This window comes from Physeter macrocephalus, chromosome 13 (genome assembly GCF_002837175.3).
Source record: "Physeter macrocephalus isolate SW-GA chromosome 13, ASM283717v5, whole genome shotgun sequence".
In the NCBI taxonomy this organism is placed as follows: Eukaryota; Metazoa; Chordata; class Mammalia; order Artiodactyla; family Physeteridae; genus Physeter; species Physeter macrocephalus.
In genome coordinates this window covers 10,961,179-10,982,707 of record NC_041226.1, presented here as the reverse complement: position 1 = coordinate 10,982,707, position 21,529 = coordinate 10,961,179, and the positions used below count along the sequence as shown (strand labels likewise).

The 21,529-nt window shown below is 37.5% G+C and overlaps 1 pseudogene; it reads left to right on the top strand.

The window, feature by feature from the left end:
- The first annotated feature begins 16,611 nt into the window (after window positions 1–16,611).
- Window positions 16,612–17,027, top strand: LOC112065425 (destrin-like; annotated as a pseudogene).
- Window positions 17,028–21,529: the final 4,502 nt, after the last annotated feature.

Sequence of the window (21,529 nt, the reverse complement as noted above, 5' to 3'; positions counted from 1 at the left end):
AAGGAAATTCTGACACATGCTACAATATGGATGAGCCTTGAGAACATGATGCTAAGGGAAATGAGACAATCACAAAAGGTCAAGTACTGTATGTGTCCACTTACATGAGGTACCTACAGTAGGCAAATTCATAGAGACTGGTGGTGCCAGAGGCTGGGAGAATGGTGGTGCCAGAGGCTGGGAGGAGTGGGAAACAGGAGTTATTATTTAGTGGATACAGAGTTTCAGAGAGTTCTGTAGATAGATGGTGGTGACTGTTGCACTACAATGTGCATTTACTTAACGCCACTGAACTGCACACTTAAAAATGGTTAAGACGGAAAATTTTACATTATGTGAACTTTAAGACAGTTAAATTTTTTTTTAAAAAAGAATAGACCCACACATAAAAAGATAGTGAGATAGCATTTTATCTATGAATTTTACTGATCATTAAAGGAGTATTATTTTTCATAATTACAAAATACCATGTGAACCTCTGAAGAGGTTCACAATCTGGTGATGGAGGAGCTGAACTAAGTAATCAATTAACTTATAATTTTTTAAAAATTTTATCCCCAAAACTAAAGGAATTTTTTTTCTATCTCCTTCCCCCGACCAAATATCGATATTTTATTTTCAAAAGTTTATATATCCTTCAAGGTCATTTTCAAACGAGACCTCATGCCCTGTTCAACAATCAGAAAGCTATTTCCTTCTAAGCCCAATTGTGTGTTGTATTTCTCTTACAACTTTCATTGTATGTGGGCTACACTATGCTCACTCGATTTGAAGCTTAAAGGTAAGGTCTATGTTTCATCTCTCTTGTCTCTCACAGCGCGCAGTGCAATAGAAGTTCTCACAAATACTTTTGAATTGAAGTTGTAGCATCACCTAAACTACATAAAAATTCAAAATTTGGGTTGCAAATGGTGACCAACTGTCCAAGACTGCCCATAGCTGAAGCATGCAGGGATTTCAGTACTGAACTGAACCATCCTTAGAAAACCGGGACAGGCAATTACCCTAGGAGTCAAATTTAGTATCCTGAAACAAAATGGGTGCTTTGCTTTGTAAAGTTACTATATAAATTTGGCAAAATATACTTCTCAAAAACAAAATATGCATGAATATCAGAGTAAAATAACAAGACACAATTATACGTAAATCATCTTTCTAATCAGAAATCCATTTCTGATATCGTAACAATTATTAATATACAAATTTTGATAAATTTCCTTTCAATATAACTATGAAAATCAGCTTTTTTTCCCCTATTTTGGTGGGAAAGAAATAAATCCATACTAAAGGTTCTAATCAAAAATTCCTGCATCTCACATCAGAACCATCGCAGGTATTAAGAGTCTTGAACGTTCCCATTAAAACCATGAAGCATTTGCCCTACAATATGCAGCCTTATCCCCCCAGGCATCAATATGAAATTGAAACTGGATGCTAGGATCCAGGATACTTTGATCTAATGGCATCTGCAGTAGGACCACATCATAATGTGCTCATAACATGCTGATCTCATCTGAGCCTCTAGCAAAGCATTGTCAGGAGATGCTAATGACCACTTTATACTACACTTGGACTTACTCCATCTAAAGCTCTTTGTGCCATCTCAGACCAAGCCAGCATGCCTACCACCCCACTGCTCTGTGACGCACAATAAGTCAGGAGAAAAAACACCAGAATCCGTTTATCGTTCAGCTGTTCACTCAAACACATTTACTGGGAGCCTAACTAAGGGTGACCGTCATTCTGTTAAGTGCTGTGAACACAAAGAGGAATAAGACCATTTCCAAGGGGGTTACTAACCAACTGGGAAATAAACAAAGTGCTGTGGGAGTACAGGTTGGAGGGCAATTTGTTTTGCTGGGGAAGTCAAGGGAAGCGTCAGTGAGGAGGGGACACTGGTGCTGAGGTCTGGGGAATTCAGCAGTTAAAAGTGGAGGGAGGAACATTCTGGAAAAGTGAGTGTAGGATATGCCCTGTGTATAGTATCCTCAGACTGCTGTAACAAGTACCTCAAACTGGGGGGCTTAAACAACTGAAATTGTCTCGCAGTTCTGGAGGCCAGAGGTCTGAAATCAAGGTGTCAGCAGGATTGGTTCTTTCTGGGGGCTGTGAGAGAGAATCTGTTCCACACCTCTCTTCTAATATCCAGTGATGTGCTGAAATTGTTGCTGGGTCTTGTCTTATAAAACAACATCCCAATCTCTGCCTTCATTTTCACATGACATTCTCCCTGTTTGCACTTCTGTGCCCAAATTTCCTATTTAAAAAAGGATACCACTCATATTAGGGGTTAGAGCCCCCCGACTCCAGTAAGACCTCATCTTAATGTAAACACTTACATCTGCAATGGTCCTATTTTCAAATAAGGTCACATTCTGAGGTACTGGGGGTTAGGATTTCAACATATAAATTTTGGGGAGGACACAATTCAACCCATAATATCCTGGAAAAGGAGTCAGATACATTAGCACAAAGGGGGAGCATTTTTAAGATAAGAGTGTCTGTAATTTTTAAAATGGTAGGAGAGGAGGGTGGAGGCTGGGGTTTGAAGAGATTGTAGAGTGATGTTTAAGGGTGGAGTAAGTTGAAATATATGCTCAGGTGTTCTGGGAAACACAATTGATAATGGGATAAAAAGATTTGTGATTGTAAATTAGGTGAAATGTTGCATTAAATAAACTTTAACAGGACTCTTTATGACAGAGCTTCTCAGAGACTGTAACACGGTAATGCGCTCTTTAAAATCTACAAAGGTGAGGGTATGCAGTGCTTCCTAAACTTATTTCACTGCAGAGGCAAATTTTTTTCAATGATCTTCCACTAAAAAATCATAATTTGGAGATGTGGGCACAGTCACTGCATAGACTTCCCAGCTGGCTTCCTTACATCGCTGAGTTCCAATTTCCTTCTCTGTGGAGCTGGGATAATCACTGTGTTTTATAAGTTCAGTCCCTGTGAAGGGAAGGGAGAGCACATGGAGGTGACTCCTAAAAGTTAAACCACTAGACACATGGGAATAATTGGAGGCCTTTCAAGCAGGAGTGGGGAGGTTTGTGCATTTGTTAGAAATAAGATAAGAGAGCAGACAGAGCAATTATTTGGGGGAAATAAAAATCCCTGAGGAGTACAAATCCACATACGGACACCCAGTCAGCATCGAAAGGAAGGCCCCTTGACGGGGCTGCTCATGCCCTTCCCACCATTGTTCCTTGTTCTCAATTCATTTATTCAACTAATATTCATTAAGCCCATTATTATGTCCTGAGTTCATTGCTCAGCATTCTTCAAGGCACACTTCATAGATTACTTGAATTTAATCTGGCCTCTCCTTCCTCTGATCTCCTGGGCACAGAGCTTGGCATCTGAATATGCATTGGCTTAAATGATTACCTCTTTGTTTCCTTTTCTTTGGATGCACCTCCTAAATGAGACTGTAAATCTTCCCTAAACAATTACAAATAATAACCCATGAATTTCCAACTTCAAGATGCACAGTGCCAAGTGCACTGAAGATAATAAGTATGCAATGCATCAAAGAAAATTTTGCATCTGGGACAAGAATACCTCTGCAACATCTAGTTAACTTATTGTAGTGTTACAAGACACTGGCAACTAAACACAAAATGTGGAGAACCACCTGGAAATATATGTTACATAATTTTCATGAGTGTCCATAGTAATAATTGGTAAATGATTCCTAAGTGTTCATGTATGCAAGGGAGCCACTATGTATAAGGCATACTTTGATTCAAAGGAGCTGAACTGTGCCTCTAACCAGCACAGGGCTGTCACAGACAATAAAAAAGTGATGAACAGATAATGTGAAATGAGCAGACAACACCTTCTATTTATTTATAAAAATTATGGTTGAAATATATGAGAAACTGGGAGCTGATTTATTTAGACAAATGACTTCCCATTTCATTTTGCTATTAGGCCCTTTTCAAACAATTCTTAAAATTACTTAAGGAAGTTCAGATGGAAAGTTTATTTCTGCTTGAAGGTCATTTATAGATTACAGAAGATACTGACTTGTTAAGTTAAAAAACACCAAATCTCTTTGGGCAATTTGCCATGAAGATCAAATTGGCACTTGCAAATTTCCAGTGTTACACTATTCAACGTGTTTTGTTAATTTGTCAGGTTGACACACTGCATTAAGTTTGAGAGCAGTTTCTTTGGGAGGACATTTCTTTTCACCAACTTAAAAAAATGACTCTAGTCTATTCAGATAATATTTTGTCAAGAATTATCTTATAAAAATACTGAGCTTTAGCTTTGTGATTTAATAAGCCATCCTCACATGTTATAATTGAAGATAAAATAATTATTAAATCAAAATATGCAGCTGATAAGAATTTTCTTCAAAAGCCTTACACATCTACAAATGAATCGACGGAGAAGAAAACAATCAAATAATGATCAGGTTCCTGGATCATTCCTAGCTGCCTTGTTCAACCATTCAAGTTTGCCCTCAAAACATCCCAACCCTATTTCCAGCACTTCCACCACTCAATATTGAAAGTTATTCTCTTTTTTATTTCCAGCTTCACTGAAGAATACTTGAAAAATATAATTGTTTACATGTAAAGTGTGCAATGTAATGATTTGATATACATATACATTGTGAAATGATTACCAAAAAGTTATTCTCAGTAATGATTTCCTTCCAACCAAGCTTAGCAGTGTTTTCAGTCTCTCCAGCACCTAGAACTCCATATATCTACTTCTTTTCAAACTATTTTTCAATTCAGGAAATGTAAAAAACTGTAAGAAAACTGATAAAAACAAGGTCTCTGTGAGGTATAGCAGCATCGGCGTGGTAGAAAGAACACAGACCCCAGAATGAAAGCTCTGATTCAAAGCTAAGGTCAACTGTTTACTGGCTGTGTCAACTCGCTTAACTTTTTGGAACTTACCTTCTCCATTAAAGGATATTAACATCTCAGAGCTCCCAGATTCATAACAGATTTTCAGTTCTTGTTTAATGAGTGAATGGATAGATGATCTCACAGTATCCCCTCTCTCTCATATTATGCTTTGGTCTCCCTCTTTTCCTTTTCCTATTTCCTATTTCTTCCTTCATCCTACTTCCTTTATACTATTTCCTACTTCCTTTCTTTCCTACTCCCAATTATGCAAGAAGATTCTTTCCCCGTGACCTTTCACTTAAAATCACTTTTCAGTTTCTTCATTTGCTCCATACAATGCAGCTTCAGGTCGCCTTTTCCCACACCAGCTCTCGTGCTTGGAAAAGCTTCCCACCTCACACTCCCAAAGCCAGTTTATTCCTTTCATTTAAAACCTGACAAATATCACCCCCTTTGCCTATTACACGCACTCAGTAAATAATAAACGATTAAAGTGGTGATGATGACCCACAAAGAACATATAATCTGAGCAATAAAATTTGGCAAAGAAAAGATAGTAACTGCAACCCACTTAGCAACAGGGGTGATTTCTCTAACCAGCCATTAACACATTTGCACTGCCATAATTACTGCTCAGGTAAATACTATATTGCCATAGAAACACTGTTTCCAAGTTACATATTTATAGATTTTATTGGTGGATATGTTGACGATAAAGTAGTTTTCCACCTGTTGTGAGCTTTGACAATGAAGGGTGATAGGAATCGTATTCATCTCTACAGTTGCCCCAGGTTGAAGGGTTTCAAGGTGCAACAAGAAATTCTCCCTCTTCTGTATTTCAAGGGGAGCAGAGCTGGCATTCCCCTGGATGCGCACATTTAAAAGTAAAGGAACTGGCTAAATAAAGATCACGTTGAACTAAAGTAATAGTCAAAATATAACCAAATCAGGATGAGTCTGGCTGCATCTATAAATAAAATGGGAATGATAATAATATTACTCTTAGAAGATTTTTATTTGCTCAAATGAGACGTAACAAATAAAAAACCCTGTAAACTATAAAGTGTTAAGTAAATATCAATTCTAGTTGTTATTCAACATCAGCACAGATTGTCCTCACCTATTGGGAGGAACTCAGTTTTGAGAGTTCTCTTGGTCCCTCTTTAATCACTTTGAAATATTCTTCCTTTCCTATATGTTTAGGGACAAGCACAGTCAGCATCCTCAAGGTTTAACCTCAGTTCCAGACCCTGTGAAGAAACAGTTCCTGCTAGCAGATGAGATTTTCTCTGGCTACCTTGTGGACTTTTCCTACCTCTCACCTATAAGGAAAAAATATCAAATAAAAAACTTTGGAATTCACATTTTTCGTTTCTATTGATGAAAATCAAAATGACCATGAGAAACTACTGAATTCAAGAAAAGCGATATAACCTCACACCTTTGACCAGCACAGAGGAAGAAAAAGTCAAGGTTTAAACTGAACACTTTCTCCTTAAAAATGATAGATAAAAGAAGGAACCCTTTTTTTAAATAAATAAGGAGTCAAACCTCTTTTAATGACAAGACCAAGTGGCTAAGTTCTGATTCAAGTACTAACAATTCATGTTTGCCTCCGCTTTATAACCACAAAGTACTTCCTTGTACTTGATTGCAGTTGATCTTCATTACCACACTATGGAGTAATCAGAAGTGAGGAGTGATGAGACAAGGTGTTTTTAATATTCCCTGATTTATTATCCCTTACCTATAGACTGGTTTATTTTTCTGCACTTCTTCCACTGTTAACGCTAATCACAAGGCTTATCGCCCCCAAAGAAGAGAAGTGAATGAACCACTTAGAGGTAAGAAGTTCACAAGGTTGGAAAATGAGGCTGTAACACAGGGGGGAAGGTCTCCTCAGACCGATTGTGCAAGGGAGAGAAGAGGTTTGCAAGCCACGAATGAGGAGAGAAGTATAACCAGGGGCTTGGGAAAGTAGGACATCAACCTCCCTGTACCTGATCCTCGCAGTGAAAGCGAAGGAAAAGAAAAGAAGCCCAGATAGTACAAAGGAGCAACAAAAGTAAAGGGGACCTTTTCTCACTTCCTGTTCAGAAACTGCCCTCAAGCTAACATGGCAGACATGACAGAAAAAAACAGTGGTGTGGCATGTTTCGGCAAGAGAGGGCAGGAGAAGGTCCCTACGTCCTTTCTAGCTTTTATGTGACAGACACACATGCTAGGGATTGTGGGGAGGTAGCCAAGAGCTGGGAGCCAAACTGAAGCAAAGGGTGAGGGAGCCCACAGCAGAGACTGTGGGGCACACTGCCTAGGCAGGCACTAGATACGGTAGTCCACTAAGACTCCAGAGGTCTGCACCCCGAAGGGCCGAGGTGAGGCCAACTCAGCTGAGTCCTCACTATGCCAAGCGCATAGATCTCCAGGTACACCAGCCACAGGCAGAGGCAGAGAGGAAAAGAGCAATGTCCAGAGACATCCAATGTGTCTCAGCAGGAGGGCAGTACATGCCCAGCAGAAAGGATGGGATGAGATTGGTCGCTCCTCACTGATGCTATGGGAACTGTGGGAATAAGCAAAGGCTAACTAAATGAGAAAAGCAAGTGCTATTTGTTCAGAGCTTGCTATAGCAAGAGAGTCAGCCACCCACCGTCACGTGCATTTTGACAGAGACTCAACACCTGGCAAGGAAGTAGGAAAGCTTTATAGTGGAAGAAAGGGAAGGCTTCGGGTGTGCCCTGATTGGAGGCTGTCGGCCTGGGGGAGTTGTAAGGGGATTGACTGAAGTGGGGCATCCTTTGTGGTTGGTTAGGTGCATACTTGGCTTTCTCTAGTTGATCCTAAATTTGAAGCGGGGACAAAAATTAAGGAAGATGTCAGTTACTAATCAAGTCCTGGCCATTTGGATGTGTGGTTAACAGAAAATATTATTTAGTTTCTTGGATTGTCAATAGAAAGAACAAATAGGCTTCCTGCAGGTCTGACTTAGAGCAGGCTGACTTCCTGAGCTGTTTATTGCAGATAAGGGGTTGGTTTCCTGGGCAGGTTGCTGCAGGTTGTGGGTCAGAGTTCTATTTTTAATACATGGTCTTGGGCTTCCCTGGTGGCGCAGTGGTTGAGAGTCTGCCTGCCGATGCAGGGACACGGGTTCGTGCCCCGGTCCGGGAAGATCCCACATGCCGCGGAGCGGCTGGGCCCGTGAGCCGTGGCCGCTGAGCCTGCGCATCCGGAGCCTGTGCTCCGCAATGGGAGAGGCCACAACAGTGAGAGGCCCGCGTACCGCAAAAACAAAACAAAACAAAAAAACAAAAAAACCCCACATGGTCTTGCCTTTGACTGTTTCTATAGTCAGTCTCTCAGAGCACACAAATGTCCCCTGTCACCTAGGTCATACCTTATAAAGAAGAGGGGGGAGGGAAAACTCAAAAGAAGTGGAACAGAGGAACAGCTCTTTGGAGGATTCAAACTTTGGATGGATTGAATATTTATCCAAAAGAGACTGAGTTAGCTGGAAAGAGAGTTTTATAGCCTGGAAGAGATGAATTTATCACTAATGAGAAAGCTTAGGATTTTTGGGGGTGTTGTTTTTTGTTGTTGTTTTTATATTTTTGCTAGCAACAGGATTGGAGGATACAGAGCAAGGTAAAATTAGATTTGGAAAACAGAGTACCTACATTTTTTGCGCTCCCAATATGTGGTGTGCAAATTTTGACCCTGTTGCTGGTATTTTTGCACACAGTTTACAAATGAGGAATCTAACACTGAGAAAATTTCAAAATAATAATGAATATCAAAACCATATTTTCAAGGTGCCACTTTCTTGGAAACTAGTAGGTTCTGCTGGGGATACTTGGATGGAGAAAGTAGCAGCTCTGCTTATTGATGGCCAAATCCTGATACAGATAAACACAAACCCAATAGACCACAGGTTGAGAATGTGGAGAAAAATACTTACCCATCCCTAAGGAAACTAATTTATAGATTTTCCAGGATTGTGACGTTTCAGATGTCGTAGTCCATTGTTCTCACAAGTGTGCACACATGGCATTCAAGCATTCCCATTTTTGACCCAGATGATATAGTCATCACACTCGGAATGTCAAGAGTAAGTTCACTGGGATTAGATGGTGTAAATTGAGCTAGAGTCACTCAGAAAAGCCATAATTAGAATTTGGTGCCATATCATCTGAGCAGGCTGCTCTGGGCAAGTTCTCTGTGACTGAGACCCACATAGCCTGAGGCCCAAGCTTCCCACAACAGTACCTCCATAACCCTCCCTCCCCCCTCCCCTTTGAAATGCTGCAGCCATGCAGCTGAGACCAGGGAAGCAGAGGCGACATAAGTAAAAAATTAATGATAATAAATTGCTTCGGGCTCACTGTGATTAGTTAGAAAATAAAATTAGATTTCATGAAGCACCTTTGTATTCCAGAACTCCAAATCACTTCTTATTATGAACATATGGTAATACAAGTTGCATATCAAGTAATTAATGTTCATTTTGAGCACATCTCTGGAATTCTAGTTCTTTAAAGCATCTCTTAAAAAGTCCTCCAATCTGACAGCCACATTCTCAAATGTTCCAATGTGACCTAAAAAGGCTGTGTCTCATAAATTCCATATTGATATTACAATAGAGTAGCAGAATAATTTTAAGATTTTTTTCCCATTTGATAATTGCCTTATTGCTTTTGAAAATAATGACTCTCAATTATTCCAGTATGAGATGCATTCATTTTATTACATTATCTAAATTTGTGTAGATATTACAGGCTTTATGCAGCCCCTGGTAAAGACAAAAAATGTTCCTATTTATCTCAATTATGCTTTTTTAAAATTAATTTTTGCATACAATTTTCACTTATTCTCCTATGCACTACAAAATAAACATCAATGTGTTGTTACTAAGCATGATATATACATTTATATCTATAATCACTAATTTTCTTCTTATTCTATCAAGGGTAGGGGTAGATAATTATAACAAAAAATATTTGACTACTAATTATCTACTGTGTGCCACTCACTGTACTCATTATCTTCATTGTGCAGGATGAACCAGGCTCAGAAAAGGTAAGTTGCCCGTGATAACACAGTAGTAAGCAGTAGACAAGTCAGGTTTTTCTTAACCACTGCATCTTACTGCCATTCCAGATTGGGACTGGTTATCTTTATTTTCACAGCAAGTCAGTGCCTTCTTTCCTCCCCTCTTTATCTTCTCTCTCCTGATTTCGGTAACTTCTCTCTAAGAGCACAGACAATGAACCCGGGAGTTCTAGGTTCCAGTCCTGCACCTTCTGTAGATACTAGCTGTGTGATAGTGGGTATATTAGTCACACTTAGTTAACTTAGTCATTAACTTAGTTTTGGTGATATATAACCCCCTAAATCTCAGGGCCTAAGCACAGAAAAGTTTATTTCTTGCCATTATCACAGAGTAATGCGGGTAGGGCAGCTCTCCTCCAACTAGTGACTCAGGGATCCAGGCCGTTCCCATCTTATGGCTATAATGATGCCCTCTCATCCTCCAGCCAGCAGATGAAGGGGAAGAGAGCATGTGGATGGAAGGCACTTTGGATGTGTAACCACTGGCCAGCACTAGTCACTTTTCATCAGACAACATGTCCAAGCTAACTGCAAAGGAGGCTGGGAAAATCTACATGAGCATGTGGATACAGTAGTTTCCACCACACTGGGCTAGTTTGTTTGTTTAAATCTGTCTAGGTCTATTTTCCACTCCTACAAAGTAAAGATGAAGCACTTAGCACTACACTTGGAACATAATATACATATACTCAGTGTTTTTAAATTTAATATTATATTATATAAATTTGTACATAGGCCCTCAATGGAAACAGAAAGCTACTTTCCTTAGATCTGCAGGAAGAAATCAAAAGGAAATGCATTTGCCAACCAAATCTCAATAGATACCCAAAGAAGTCATATTTTAGAGCTCTTCATGTGAAATGTTCCTTAGAGCATTAAATGACAGGGAAAAAATCAGAATCTTAGCAGGAGAACAAGCCCTCTGAAGGAAGGAGGAAGGGCTGGTAGAGTATGTGGTGGGGGAGGAGAGGAGAAATGCAGTGTTGAGGGCTGAAAGAATTCATGAGAGAGAGAAGATAATTTGTTTTTGTTGTTAACAATATTTTTCTTCTCAAAAGTTAGAAGGCTGAGGGATAATAAACAAGTAAAGGAAAATCCACTAATAACTATGATGTCTCTCTGAAAATACGACTTAGAATGTGGGTTTTTTTAAAATTCCCTGATTTTTTTTTTACTTCAAGAATCAGTTGTTTGTTTAATGAACTGAGAAGCATCTTGTCCCAACTTCCCAAACCTCCCCTCTGATCTGTATCTTTCAACTTCCCATTTTATGTGTTCCAGTATTTCAGAATAATTTTATTATTTTGTGTTTTTTCATACCTCAGTCCCCTCTTCCTTCTCCACATTTCCTAAATCCTAGAGCATATTCTTAGGCTTTTCATGTTTGTAAATGATCTTTCTAAATGACAAATGGCCATCTTATGATGTGGACTCTACTTTGAAAGAGGTATAGGAATAGTTTTCTCTGGATCAAAAGTGTAACGTACATTTCCAAAGTGTCTACAAGAGTAGCATAAAGTCTAAAACAATTTATTCACATTTCAATAGCCTCCTTCTCCCCTTATTGCTATTAGACTTTTTGCTTTCTAATTATTTTGCTTTTAAGAGTAATACTTTATTATTTTTATGGAATTATATATTCATTATTAAAAATCACAGTACACTAAAAATGTAAAGAAGAAAGTTAAAACAAAACCACCCAAATTTTACCAATACAATATTATTGAGGCATTTTTCCATTTATATACAAAATAGAAGGATAAATAAATAAAGAAATACAGATGGAAAGACTCAAATAGCTTTCTAGTCTACCTGCTAATTTTCAATTAAAAAACATGACTGTATTTCATTAACTCCAATACCCTCTTTTTCATATTTTAGCATCTCTAAAATTCGGACATGTCTTATAATGGAAAATATCACTGTGGCCAGGCAGTAATGCTGATATGATGCCCATTGCTTGGAACTTCCTGAAATTGGCTGCTATTCTTGGTGGAATACAGGAATAGGGCCAAATACAGCCCTTCAAAACTCACACAGAAAGGAGGACTAGCCTTGGTTGTTGCCTAAAAAACTCCCTTTAACACCTTCAGATTAAAAAAAGACACCATGTCCCCAAGTGAGTGACACACACTATCTCTGGATTGCAAGTATTATCAACTCTTTCTTTGTATCTCTGATGTTTTCCAAATTTCATACAATAAACAAGTATTATTTTGAATTTAGGAGGTAATTTAAATCTATAAAGTTTTTTTAGGGGACTCTGGGTCAATGGTATACTCAATTTTTTCCTCCCAACTACTCTCTGAATCATGAGCAGTTTCTCTATATAAAGAAAAGTGGGTCTGAGACACAGCTTCTCCCTGAATCTCCAGGGGAAGGAACTGTGCACTGCAACCTCAGAGAGAGGTTTTCATTGAGGTTCAGGATGAAGATTTCTTACTTTGCTGAGACCTTGGGTCATCAGGACCTACTGATCTCGCTGAGAGGAGTAGAGTCTGCTTACTTTCCAAGAGTTCTGGAAACAAAAAGATATTCTCCCAACGGGAGACATAGGGTTAACAGTTTTCCAGACTGGACTTTAAAAAATCCAGTAATATGTTGTTTACTGGAGACACATTTAAACAAAAGATACAGAAATTATGAGTATTCGATAAATAATGGAAAAAATATACCAGGTAAATATAAACCAAAAACTAAGCTCTAAAAATGAATGTGTCATGATCAAGAGGATTTATCAGCATGGCTAATCTGAGAAATGCAAAGATTGTTGAACTCCATAAAATCAGTCAGTGAAATTTACTACAACAGTGAAATAAAAGAGTAAAACCACATACAATACCGTATCTACAGATTTGGAAAAGGCGAATGACAGATTTTAACATCTATTTATGATTAAAAATAATTATCTGATAGATAAGAATAGAAGGACTCTTCTTCAACTTGATAGAAGGTAGTTACCAGTAATCATACTTAATGGAGGCATTTCAGATACATTCCTTTTTAAGCTCAGGAACAAGACAAAGATGCATTCTACCACAGAAATGGTTATGTCATGGCCAATGCAAAAGCCAAGAAGAGATGAGTTCCAGTTATGCTTATCATGGAGTAGTTGGGATCCTATATAAACAACTGTTACAGCTGGTCAAAAATATTATAAAACTCTCCAGACATAATCCTTGAGAAAAGGAAAAAACACACACACACCAAAAAATCCATGGAAGTCAGAAGACAGTAGGATGACATCTTTATAACACTGAAACTTTAAAAATATGTCAGCCTACAGTTTTATATTAAGTGAATATATCCTTCAAAACTGAAGCCAAAATAGAGATGTTTTCAAACCTAAAAACAAACTAGCCAACAAAAAAACTCAGAGCATCTGTTGCCAGGAGGTATACACACAGAAGTAATAAAGAGAAATTTTCAGGGTGAGGATAAATGTTACCAGATAGAAACATGGGACTGTAAGAAGGAATGAAGTGCACTTGAAAGGATAAATATGTGGGCAAATAGAAATAAATATTGACTCTTTCAAACAACAACAATAATAATATTTTGTGGGATTTATAGCATATATAAAAGTAGAGTATAACAAAAATAGCACAGGGGAGGGACGGAGTAATAATGAATCAAAGATATGTATTACAATTTCAAGTGCAACCAATAAAATCATAATAACAGATGATATAACTGAAGAGATAATAGAGGAGAAAATGAAATAATAAAAAAAATACTTGTTAAACCCAAAAGCAAGCAAGAAAGGAAGAATAAATGACACAAAACATATGAGAAAATAGAAAGCAAATATCAAGGGCTTCCCTGGTGGCGTGGTGGTTAAGAACCTGCCTGCCAATGCAGGGGACACGGGCTTACCCCTAAGCCACCCAGGCCCAGGTAACTACTTATATACTTTCTGTCTCTATAGATTTGCCTATTCTGGACATTTCATATAAATGGAGTCATATAATAGGTGTGGTTTTTTGTATGTCTGGTTTCTTTCACTTAGCATGATGTTTTCAAGGTTCCTCTATATTGTAGCATGCATATTAGTACCCCATTCCTTTTTATGCCTAAATACTATTCCATTCAGTATGAAATATATCAAAATACACAACAAACAAACAAAAATCTATATATTTTGTTTATCCACTCATCAGTTGATGGACATGCAGTTTGTTTCCACATTTTTGGCTACTATGTACATGCTGCTGTGGACATTCATGGACAAGTGTCTGTGTGGATTTGTTGGCTTTTATCACAGGACATGGGAGGATTCAGAGCCAGACCAGAGGATCTCCTGCATTATAGCTCTTCTATATCTCCTTTGCATATAGGCAACCCGAGTTCCGTTTCATTGTCAGGATCAATCACCCCAGCCACTAAAGTCGTCATTTTTTGCCTATTTATTCAATGTTATTAAGAGCCTGAAGTGGCCAGTAGCAGTCTCAGCTTCTAGGTAAGAAAGGGAAAGATGCTGACTGATATCCACAAAACAGGTCATCTTGTCCAAGTTAGTATTAAGAGCTTTCTCTTCTGAATTTCTTTTTGGTGAGCACTCAGGTAGGACATAACATATCTTCTCACTTTGTGCCTATTAGGAGAGGTCAATTCACATATCTCTTCCCTAGACCTCCTTTTCACAAATGTTTTAATCCTTCTATGTCTCCCACAGCAAGCCAAACCATTAGCCACAGCCCATGAAAAGATGTATATTTTTACTTTTGTCCATATCTCCTTCAAGAAAAACTTAACAATCAAATGCACTGCTCAAAGTTCTAACAAATGGGAGAATTTTTCTTCGCCACTGTCCTTCAAGGCCATGTTTTTGGGGCTATAGTGCTGCAACCATCCATTTTCAGGTGGTACCAACAAATAATGCAGAGCCATTTGTAATTCAGATCTAAAGGTTTTCTTCTACAGTTGACTAGTCATAGGAAAGTCCTCATAGGTGTGAGTTAAAAACAGTGAAGTATGAGTAAGTTGGATATTGCTCATGGCTTTAAGGATCTTCTTGGGTTCAATGTTATATATTTATATGACTTTCGTTCGTTGACTGAGGGTTGCTGCGCACATATAATTTTGTAACTTGGTGGGTCAGACAACATCTATTCAGGATAGGCAGCTCAGGTCACGTGGGAAACTTGGTAGTCCATGGTCAAGCATTCAGGCTAGTAACAAATCAGAAACCTGTTTCCCAAAAACGTAGCTGTCTGCAGAGGATGACACAGCTTTGCTCCAAAATCATAAAGGTCTGCACTGTAATTCTTCTATCAGGACCTGCCAAAGGTTCAAGAAACACCTCTATCTTCCACAGACACCTATAGATACCATGGGTGTGTTAGTGGGCCCCCTATGAGATAAACCTGAGCCAAAATTCCATTAATCACCTCATATTCAAAATCCCCTACTTGTGGCTTAGGAATCTCTAGGAATTGGTGTCAGTTCAGAGCCAGCATTTAGTAAACCCTGAAGAGTCTGATTATTTTCCCTTCCTCAGTGCATAACCACCCTGGCAACTGGGCACAAGTTCCTTTGGAGACAGCTGAGAGGAAGCATCAATTTTCGGCTACATAGAAGCTTCCCTCTTCAAGAGGACGTGGCCTCCCCTTCATTCAGGAGACTCTAGATTTGTCAACTGACTTAAGTCTTGGAATTGATTAGCAAACCATAACTCTCTTTGGAGATTCAGGCCAGGATTCTTACACCAGACTTGGAGCTTCTTGCTTATATAAATCAAATAAAACTTTAATAAGCTGTCTGTGGTACATTGAGTGGTAACCTGCAAAAATGTATATTGAAGACCTAACCTCTGATATCTATGAATGTGACTTTTTTGGAAATAAGGCTGTTGCCATTGTAATTAAGATTTAGTTAAGATGAAGTCATACTGGAATGGGATAGGTCCTTAATCTAATGTGACTGATATCCTTATAAGAAGAAAAGAAGAGACACAGAGACCCAGACACAGGAAAAATGCCATGTGATGAAGGAGGAAGAGATTGGAATGATGAATCAACAAGCCAAGGAATGCCAAAGATTGCCAGCAACACCAGAAGCTAAGAGAGAGGCATGGAACAGAATCTCCCCTCAAGGCATCAGAGAGAACATGGTACCTATACCTACATTTCAGACTTCTAGACTTAGGAACTGTGAGAGAGTAAGTTTCTGTTGTTTAAAGCCACCTAGACTGTGGTACTTTGTTACAGCAGCCTTAAGAAACTAATACACTGCCCGATTATTCCAGTCTAGGAACACCATAAATAATTAATTAATGTTGACAATCTCCGTGGACAAGACTGCTGTGATGATTGCTTTTGTTCCGTCATCCATTACGGTAACAAGTCCATCTTATTTTTAGTAGTTATGTACTGTCACTTGGCTGCTACCATCCAAGATCCCATCATGTCTGTTGAATTCAGGAATGAAAAGATTTTTGTGTGTGTGCACAGTGAAATCAAGGACAATGTTAACAGATATGTGACAGACTGAAAGACATCCAAAATCAAGATGGAATTATTAACTAGACCATACAAAGAACTTCTACAAATCAACAAGATAAAAGTAGGTAATCAATTGAAACATGCGGCGCCAGCCAGCTCCCTCTCTGTGCTCTGCGACCACCACAGTGAACATGGCCACAGGAGTGCAAGTTGCTGTTGAAGTATGCCACATTTTTATGACACGAAAGTTTGGAAGTGCTCCACACCAGAAGAAATCAAGAAAAGAAAGAAGGCTGTCATTTTTTGTCTCATTGTAGACAAAAAGTGCCTCATTGTAGAAGGCGGCAAAGAGATTTTGGTGTAACCATAACTGATCCTTTCAAGCATTTTGAGGAAATGCTTCCTGAAAAAGATTGTTGCTATATACTTTGTATGATGAAAGCTTCGTAAAATGATCTATGCAAGCTCCAAGGATACAATCAAAAAGAAATTTCAAGGCATAAAACACGAATGTCAGGCAAATGGGCCAGAAGACCTCAACCGGACTTGTACTGCTGAAAAGCTAGGTGGATCCTTAATCATAACTTTTGAAGGTTGCCCTGTATAGACCACTGTTTGGTGTCACAAATTGAAAGCTTCCATGTTTAATGTTATCCTCTTGCTATATAAGTATAGCAAATACATTTAGGCCAGGGGCTCACTGAGGGGGAGCTGTCTTGTCACTCGTTAGGGTAGACTAACTATTCTATGAACATGTGCAAATGGCCCTAAATAAATCTAAACTCTAAAGTTAAAAAAAAAAACATGCAAAAAGGATATGAATAAGCTGAGGAAAACCTCAATGGTTAGAAATGTAGAAATGTTTATCCTCACTAACCATTAGGGAAGCTTAAACTAAAATAATGGGAGATCACTTTATACCAATGAAATTAGTATGAAAAAAATTGTCACACAGTACCAAGCATTGGTAAGGGTATGGGACAATGGGAATTCTGATGGATTGTTGGTAGAAGTATAAATAGTTTTAGCCATTCAGAAAAAATTCAGATATAGCTCATATCTCAGTATTACCGGGTCAGGGATGCTATTCCACAAGCCCATGAGGAGTTATATCTAAAGATTATCAATACAGCTTTACTTATAGAGGTAGGGAGTTGGAGGCAACCTAGATAGCCATCATTAGGGAAAAACACAAATGATTTTTTTTAATAGAATCAAATTGTGGATGTATGTTATGCAATACAACACAGCAAGTCTTGCTGAATTTTCTTGCAAAAATAGATCTTTGCCTGACCTTTTCACTCTATATCTCTACTACTACCTCAGTCCAGGTGATCTTTACACCTTGTTAGATGACTGCAGCAGCCAAAAGTGATCTCTGTATTCTACTTTTGGAACTTCCTACCTTCTTTCAACATGGTAGGGAAATGACCTTAAAATGTCAGTGTTTCCAAATAAGAACATGATCTGCCTTCCCATCGATTCAAGTCTTATGTTGTGTTCTCAAATAGACTTTAGAGTTTTCTTCACTTATTTCACCATGTATTGACCCAATAAAGATTTTTGATTCACCTATCATGTACTTAGTCACTGTTTTCTAGGCATTGAAGTACAAAAGTCTTCTACCCTCAAGGAAGCTGCATTCCAGTAAGAGTTTTAGTTAATAAGAATGCAATAAACAAATAGCAAATGCAATGTTAGGAAGTCACATGTACTTTGAAGAAATAAAGTATGGGGCTAGAGAACCTGGGAGCTAGGCAAGGCAACTGCTATTTGAGAAGGTTTTTACTTTCCTAGTTAACTTTTTTAGTTATTTTATATTTTTCACTATTATTTATGAAGAAAATAGAGAATGCAGAGAGCAAAATAATACTTCAAAAGTTATCAGTATTGGTCTCCTAAAAACACACTATTTATGTAAAAAGCTACAAAAGGAAAGTTCAGAGAACAAAATAAACTCTAAGACATTAAAAATTATGATAGCAGAGATACAAAGCCCTATAAAATGTTGGAATTTAATCTCCAATAAACTAGAATGAAAAGGTAAAGTGATGGAAAACAGAAGATAAAAATTAGAAAAAAAAAAGAGGATCAGCACAGTCAGAACAACATAAAAATAAAAAATTCCACAAGATCAGGAGAGAGAAGAAAGAAAATACAAGAGGACAATTATCAAATAAGTAATAATAATAACAAATACTCAAAATGCAGGATGTGATTGTCTGCATTAACGAACCTACCAAGTGCTCGATACAATGGCTGGAAAAACGTCTTACACTAAGTTACATTAGTATGAGATTTCAGAATATCGGAGACAAATAGAAATTTGTAGAAGCATCCAGAGTGGGTGGAACCAGTTTACATGGTTTGTAAATACGTTGTAGAATTTTTTTTAACTTCTAACAGAGGATTTGGGAACAACTAAATAATAGGCTCATATAAAACAAACAGCTATAACTACTACAAAGACATTTTTTTAATTACTAGAAATGAATTTTATTATAATACATTGCATGACTTGGCTATAAGCAATATCCACAGCCATAAAAATGTAAAAACTAAATACATAGTATAAATGTGCTATAACTGTGGAGTGGCTGAGGTAAGGAAAGTGTGTAGGTGTGGGTTGGTGGAGAAAGAAGATTAAGTCCTTGTTGGATGTCAATAGATGATATTTAAAACTAAAAAAATGAAAAAAACATTTTACAATTAAGTCAGAATGGAGCAGGTTAGAGCCCAACATCATTTTTTTTCTTTTTCATCTCACTTTCTACTTACCTCCTCCCCATTAACAATGAATCTGATTTGAAGGTAAAAGGCAGAAGGTAATTGTTGATATAACCCTGATTTTTGCTCTACTTTCATTCTCTTTGGATTTTGAGAATAAGGAAACACTTACCTTAGGTTTTCTTCAATTCCTCTCTCTGTTTTTCATTACTTTGATAGTGCTATCTTCTCTCTGCAAAGGAAATGAAAGATTTCACCAATTGTTTTTTTTTAATATTACTGCATACACATCTGATGGCCTCATGATAGACATAAACTGTCTCAATATCTTATCTGTAAAATGGACATTATAATCTCTCCCTTGCCACATTTTTGAAAGCAATCTTGAAAATGAGGATTCTAGAGTAATACCTGGCATCTTAGAGATTCACAGTCACTGGTGATTGTTGCCAGTAGTATTAGTAGTGGTGGTACTATTACTAGTCCTTGTTTTACTTGCCCTGTTGCCAAAACTGATTCATATCACTGTGTGTATAAAATGTAATTGATGGACACAGTATACCTTGGACAGCATATGCACTCAGAAATATTGGTTGAATGAATAAATCAATATATATGGGAATGAGTGCTAGGTGCTGGAGGCTTTTTTCTATAAAATTGACTGGCCTATTTACAGTGAAGTGATCTTTCTGGTTAGATTTCTCCCCAGAGAATTCTATTTTTATTTTAATTGAAGAGCAGTTATAAAAGCTAATTGACTCTTTGCATTTGCAGGAAACTATTCCTACCTCCCAACAACCCCATACCCCAAGGGGCAATCAATGTTTAGAGGTTTCCCACCTATACCAGTGGTTTAAAAGAGGTTAAGCCCAAGATTAATGTATATAGCTTGTTAGATATGTACTTACAAGATTTTTTTTTTAATGAATCCAACTCAGGCAGGTTGGAAATTAATGCTATAAAATTCAGCTCAACAGAAACTCAATTGAAAAATGAGAATGATATAATAGAGAGTGTTATTGAAAAAATGGCTTTCCAAGGCTGCTATTTTTGAAAAGTAATTCAAGGTTCTTTGTCACTTAAAGCAAAGATATAGGCAGATTGTATTGTATATAAACACAAAAACTTCCCCCCCTTTCTTTGGAACTATATTCAATTTGTATATATTAGTTGCATATAATGCTTAAGAAGAGTATTAAAGGTATTTTGAGGGTAAGATATCAAATTAGACAGAAAGAGTGATGAAAAATAAGTAAATTTTTAAATCTACAAGCATAGTATATTTACACATCTAGGAGATAAAAATATTCAACATACTTTATTAGACCAATTCTCTAATTACAAGAAAAACAAGATTATAATGGACTTGGAAGAAAACCTTTACTAATTTCCAATTCGTTATTTTTTTTAATGTTATCAAAATTAACCTGTTCTTTTTTTCTCCGTTAGGCAAAAAAGAACTGGAGTGGGAAGAAATAGATTACCACTCACTTAAAATTAGAAAATTCAACAGACATACTTATTACAAAAAAAAAAAATCATCCTTTATCTAAATGTTATGTCAAATAGAATAAAAATACGTGGGAGACAGAAATGTTAACCGATAAAAGAGGATTATTTTAAACCCAATGTAGACTAATTAGTAAGCAAGTATAATATAAACATGCGTTGAACTGGTTCAGATACTTACATTTTAAGAAAGTGATTATCTTATACTTTGGCATTCTCCAGCAGTCACTTAAATGTGCAACTGTGTGTTTGTGTATTTCTATACGTATTACTAAAATATTTTACAACAACAAATTAGGGCAATAGGGAATTTAGAATCAAATCTAGAGGTAAATATTTTCATATGAAAAAGAACAACTGGCTACAGTTGGATTGATGCTTACTTTACACAGTATTTCCCAGATTCCGGTTCACTAAAACAGCTTTAGGTCCAACCTGAGTTCTACTAGTTCCATATTAAATTTTTTTAAAGTAGTATTTGTAAGTTTTTCTCAAAAATAAAAATGAATGCAGCCATGACTCTATGAACATATTTGGCTCTCTGACCTTGCCAGGGAAGATTACAATAGTACTTGGAAGCATAGTATTGTGTTTCAGTTCACACACTTCAATAGCTTTTCTTTTTACTACACGATCAAGTTGAAATTTGAATAAGGCAATCTTCACACCTTTCTTTAATATGACCTTATTTTACTCCACCCTACAACAAACCACCATCAGAAAGACTCATCTCATTGCCCTCACTCTCACCCACAGGCATCATGCACCCCCTCTTCACCCACCCAACCCAGTTGTCAATGCTCAGCCAAGATGGTACTCCACCCCTGTGGTCATACAGTAATGAAAACCAGTGCTGACCTCTTTCCTTTCTTG